Source organism: Mesocricetus auratus, unplaced genomic scaffold (genome assembly GCF_017639785.1).
Source record: "Mesocricetus auratus isolate SY011 unplaced genomic scaffold, BCM_Maur_2.0 Super-Scaffold_100003, whole genome shotgun sequence".
NCBI lineage: Eukaryota > Metazoa > Chordata > Mammalia > Rodentia > Cricetidae > Mesocricetus > Mesocricetus auratus.
In genome coordinates, this window is record NW_024429188.1 from 45,425,121 (window position 1) to 45,431,230 (window position 6,110).

The window sequence follows — 6,110 nt, forward strand, 5'->3', positions numbered from 1 at the left end:
CATTTAAGTTCCACAAATTCTCGTCTCTGCTCATCCCCCATGCTGTTCACAACTCACTCTCCTCCTCATCCATTAAATTCCAAACTTTCTATTTCTTGGAGATTTAAGGTGGCTTCCAAAATACCCACAACAACGCCAATAGCATAAGTTTAAAGAAACAACCAAGGAGTTAAAATCAATTCAGATATGGGATAGCTTTTTGTTTGTTTATTATATATTTATTTAAATAAAATAAAATATAAAAAGATACAACAAAAACTAATATGTCAGAAATAGAGAAAACAAACAGAAGGAAAAATGCCCAAGAGAAGGCATAAGAAAGTTTTAAAATTTTGTGAAACCCGATTTATCTTTTTTATTTCCAGAGGGTTATTATTTAGTGTCAGGTGTCACGTGCAGATCCAAATTGCAGTTTTCCAGCTGAATTTCCAGCCTCCCGGCAGCATTTGTGAGTGATTATTCGCCATGAGTGCATAGTATTCTCATGTAAATTAAAACAGAGACCACTTCAGCACCTCTTTTTCATGGCTTAAGTTTAATTCTGCTTTTAACACTGTTATCGTCTCTGAATAGTTTAGGGCAAACCACTTACCTCTTTTGAATCTCGTTTTCTTGCAAACTGGAAATATTAATAGAACTTATAGAATTTGAGAGAGAATTATATGCAGCACTGTATGTGAAATTAGTTTGTAAAGCAATAGAGGGTTTGGGGTATAGCTCAGTGGTAGAACAACAGTCTAGTATGCACAAGGTCCTGGATTTGATCCCTGGCAGAGCAACATTTAAAAAAAAATAGGAGAGATAGGGCTAGAGAGATGGCTCAGCACATATTGCTCTTGCAGAGGACCCTAGTTCAGTACCCAGTACCTACACAGTGACTCACAGACATCTGTGACTCCAGTCCCAGGGGCTCCAAATCCTCTTCTGACCCCCACATATACCAGTCACACACATGGTACACAAGCATACGGGCAGACAAATACTCACATGCACGAAAGGTCTTTAAATAAGCATTTTATATACCTACATATTCTTTTATAATAAAAAAGTGCCATATTATTATAATTCTTAGTTTCATCTTTAATTAACATTATTTGACAGTTACTGTAACTGAAAATTCATTGCCAGGGGAGCAGAAAACATTAAGAAGTAACTAAATTCTTCAGTGAATAAAGTTACTGGACCACGCATTTAGAAAACTGTGTTTAATAGTCTGGAGTCTGTTTTACCACTGAAATATCCTTAGGCCCTTCTAACTGCCATTTTACCAAGTTCCTGCAATTACATTGCCACTAAACCTTTAGCAGTTATGAAATGTGACTTTATAAATTTGAGATTTTAATTTTAACTTTGAACCTGTCTGAGTAAAAAGTAACAGAGCACCACCACCATATGAGTTACAAACAGATGGAATACAAACAAAAGCAGTATCTATTTAATCAGCAAATTATCAGTGCCATTTAACCGTTTCTCAGTGCTAATAAGAAAAGGAAGTAACAGCGCATGACAAGCTGCTCAGCAACTCACTTAAGTGGCACTGCTCGGCACAAAACTTATTCAATCCAGTAGGTGATGTTTTGTGTGGTCAAGATAATAAGAATCTTTTCTAAAATTAGGTTGAAAATGCAAAAGGTCTTGATAATTACCAGTTATCACAAGACTAAAATCGCACTCATTAATTACAATTTTCCCTTATGTCAGTAATGCAAAGGCAGACTGAGAACATAACATTAGCTGTCCCTCCTATGGTCATTTTCCAGCTGGCCTCCCTACTTTGTAGTTGCATAGCAAGGTTTAACTAGAAGCCAGCACATGTCTATTAGGAAAAGTAAAGAAACCTTTTGAGGCCTTCTGGGCTTCAAAGGCTAACCTGAGGCATATTTAATAACAAATGGAAATGGGGTTGATGAGGCTCAGGACATCTGCATCAGCTTTTATAGGGATCTGGGGTTGATTTGGTTTTGGTATGGCAAGGGTAGATGTGTGGCTAAAGGTCATAGCCATAGAAATATCCATGAAACAAGATTCCGTGGCTATGTGAGTCTGGGAAAAGATACAATCCTTGGAATTTCACATGGAATTAGCTCTTGGAGGCTCCTAAAAGTTCTGTAGCGATGAAGAATGCTATTATTTTAGGCTTTGTGGACGATACAGTCTCCGTCACAAATACTCAGTTCTGTTACTACGGTGTGACAGCAACCACAGACAATCTGCAAATTAATGGCCATCACTCTGCGTAGTACAACTCCTTCCAGAAACAGGCGACAGGCCCAATTTGGCAGATGGATGCAGTGCTGGCCACGATCTACACATCAGCTATATTAAAGCATTTTCTTCAGCCATCTCTCTATTTATGACTGGAGATATTTGGTACTAATGGAGAATGGTCCTCCCCCAAAGAGGCAATGTCACCTAGTTTGCCTTTGAAAGAATCTGAATCTATCTGGATGTACAGGCGGAATGGGTCAATCCATTGTGGATCAGCATAAAGAAAGATAGCTCATAGGGTATGGGGTACTCTGTAAACACAGAGATGGAAGTCACCCAAGAAAGTCACCTGGGGGACTTCAGGACGTATACTCACAGCTCTCTAGCTGCAACTTGCAGGTCTGTGTGTCCATAGGGCATTTAGATAGGTCCATGATGCATGTAACAGTTGTTGTGATTCTAAAAAATAAGAAACAAATAAGAAAGAAAAAAAAAAGAAAGTCAGTAATGATCCCATTCCAAGAGTTAAGCAATAAGAATTTTTAAATCACAGTTAATATACTACACATTTTAGCCTTTAATTCCCACGCTCGGGAAGCAGAGGCAGACCAATCATTGTGAGTTCAAGGACAGCCTGGTCTACATGGTGAGTTCTAGGATAGTCAGAGCTATGTAGAGAGACCATGTCTCAAAAGCAACAAAAATACTGTATATTTTAATCCAAAGAAAGTTTTCACTTCAGAAGGTAATTCTTTTACATTCCTAATAGCCTCTGTCCAGAACTGATCGACATTTTAAACCAACATTTGAATAGTGTTTATAATCTAAAGCCATTTTCCTCACACGTTACTTTTCACTTAATTACCATAAGCTCCAAAATGACAAATGACTGTCAGTTTTAAAGAAGCTTTACTATGGGTTGAGGAAATGATTTTAGTTTAGTTTTTAGTTTTTAAAGACAGGGTTTCTCTGTGTAACCTTGACTGTTCTGGAACTTGCTCTGTAGACCAGGCTGACCTCGAACTCACAGATATCTGCTTGCTTCTGCCTCCTGAGTGCTAGGATTAAAGGAGTGTGCCACCATCACACGGCAAGCAAATGATTTTTTTTACTATCACTATCATCATTATTTTTAAGGAAGAAAAAGTGAGATCTAGCCTTTTAAGGAAACAGCCAGCTGCCTATGGAGCCAACACTTTGACTTCTCATAACCTTCCAAGGCTTCAAATTACTTTTTAATTGAAATGTTTTTCATACAATATATTTTGATCATGATTTTCCCTTCCCCAGATCCTCCCTACCTTCCTGCCCACCAACCTTAATTCTGTTTCCCTCTCTCTTTAAAAAAAACAGACAAAAACAAAAACAAGAAATAGACACACACACACACACACACACACACAATAAACCAAACTATACAATCAAAAAAGGACCAATAAAACAAAAACCCAAACAAAGAAAAATGAGACAAAAAATCTACAAAAGTACATTTGTTTTATGTTGGACATGGTGCCTACCTCAAAATGCGGTTAACATATCCAGTGAGATTGGAGAAAACTTATTTTTCATTTGCTAGCAGGTGGAACACATGTCCACTTTCCCCTTTTAGTGCTGGGACCCTATCTGGCATGAACTTTTGCAGGCCCTCTGCATGCTGCCACAGTCTGACTTTATATGTGCATTGAACCTGTTGTGTCTAGAAGATACACTTTTGTTGGTGGTATCCATCATCCCCTCTGGCCCTTGCAAACTTTTCCCCTCCACTTCTGCATAATTGCTTAAGCCTTAAGGAGAGCGGGTTTGAAGAAGACATGCTATTTGTCAACTGAATGTTTCAAAGTAAATGCTTTAGTTTAGTAATATTTTTTCAGATTTTAGGGTATTTTATTTGAGGATGGGATAGAAGTCTAAACAAAATATCATTTTTTCTTCTATCTTGAAGGAAATTTTACATAACATTTTAGGGCACCTGTGTTTTGACTGAAACCACCACAAGATCCCGTGTGGAATTTCCCCTTTTTGGCAGCATGCCTAAACACAGGTGTCAGATTTTGTGCACTCTGGGTTTTTTATTTTGTTTTGAGACAGGATTTCGCTGTGTAGCTTTGGAGCCTGTCCTAGAACTAGCTGTTGTAGACCAGGCTGCTCTCGAACTCATAGAGATCATCCTGCCACTGCCTCCTAACTGCTGGGATTAAAGGAGTGTACCACCCCCGCCTGGCTTGCACTCTGGGTTTTGAATTTTCAGGTTAGGTATGCTCCACCAGTAGCACAAATGGAAACTTAAGACACCTGCCGGTAGACATCAACAAATTTCAATTTCCAAGCCTAAAAGTTACTACAGTGTTGATTGAGGCGATATATGATTTAATTTACCAAATAATACTATCATGAAACTGGATACCTCTTGGAACCTTAGTAAATTGTTCCAAAGTTGCAGAATTTTCTAGATGATGTTTCTATACTTGAAAAGCCCATTCACTCCTTCAATCCTTTCTAAACCATTTAGCCTTTGAAATATTTTCTTGATGTTTTTCTTTCTTCTTTTGTTCCTTCTTTCTGGCTTCAATCATCTTGGTCAAATTCCAGGACCATATAGCACTAACTAGGAGTAGTGGAGTGAGAGCCAAAATACCTGTGATAAGGAAGTCCTGCAGTTCACCTCACAACACACATGGCCCAAGCCCTTATGTCGAACATTTTATGCTGTAGTAATGATCTTTAGTTCTTTGCTAGGGATCATCAGTGAACCAATCACAATAGGTTGTTCTTAGTTCTGCTACACACTTTGCAGAGGTTTAAATACTCCAGGCCAGAAGCATAAAAGCTATACCTACATATTCTGAAAAAATACATCTCTAGCCAGGTGTTGGTGGCGCATGCCTTTAATCCCAGCACTCAGGAGGCAGAGGCAGGAGGACCTCTGTGAGTTCGAGGCCAGCCTGATCTACAGAGCTAGTTTCAAGACAGCCTCCAAAACAATACAGAGAAACCCTGTCTCAAAAACCAAAAAAAAATAATAATACATCTCTATTGTAAAATCTTTTCTGAAGCAGAGTCTTGCTAGGTAGCCAAGGGTGGCTTTGAACTATCAATTCACCTTACTTAGTTTCTTGGGTGTTGTGAGTACAGAAATGAATCAACATTTTCAGTTGCTACTGTAAATATTATAAGCTAACACATAACACTGTAGGTGATAAAATTGAGGCACATGTAAGTGCAGTGACTTGATGAAAATCCCATGATTTACTGATGATGAATTGATTCTTTAACCCAGATGTTCTGACAAGAGAATGTGTACTTACTACATTAGGCTGTTTCTCTTTTTTAATGTAAATATAAAAAATAATGTGGGGCTAGGAGTATATCTCAGTCAAAAAGTGTTTGCCCACCATGAGTGAGACTTTGGCTTTGATCTTCAGCACCATACAAAAATAACAAGTCCCAAGCTGGAGAGATGATTCAGTGGTTTAGAGCACTGGATACCCTTTACTGTAAATCATTATGTTTTTTTGGCCACGTGTCTTATCTGTGAAAACTGCTGCTGTTTAAACTGCAGTTTTTCCAAGATGGCGGGTATAAGCGTGACTCCAGCTCATCACTTCAGTCTATGCTGACACCCAGCAAAAGCTGTAGGCTTGGAGATGTGGTTACTGCCACTTCCAGCTGTGTACACACCTTTCAATCGTTAGCAGAGCCCCTTAAAAGAACCATGCTAAGTTTTTTCTTTCTTTCTTTCTTTTTTACTTATGCTGAATCAGGAAGACTCCCTTAAACAAGCCACCTGGGTCTCTGCTTGTCGCTAGCAAAACAGAGCCCACCTGAGAAAAATGCTGCTACCAAGAACCGATGCTTTTCTCTGTTCTTTTGTTTCTAAAATTCCTTTAAAGCTTTTGTCATTC

The 6,110-nt window shown here is 38.5% G+C and overlaps 1 pseudogene; it reads right to left on the minus strand.

Moving 5' to 3' along the window:
- Positions 1-4,694: 4,694 nt before the first annotated feature.
- On the minus strand, positions 4,695-4,908 carry LOC101844722 (annotated as a pseudogene).
- Between the last annotated feature and the right edge of the window lie 1,202 nt (positions 4,909-6,110).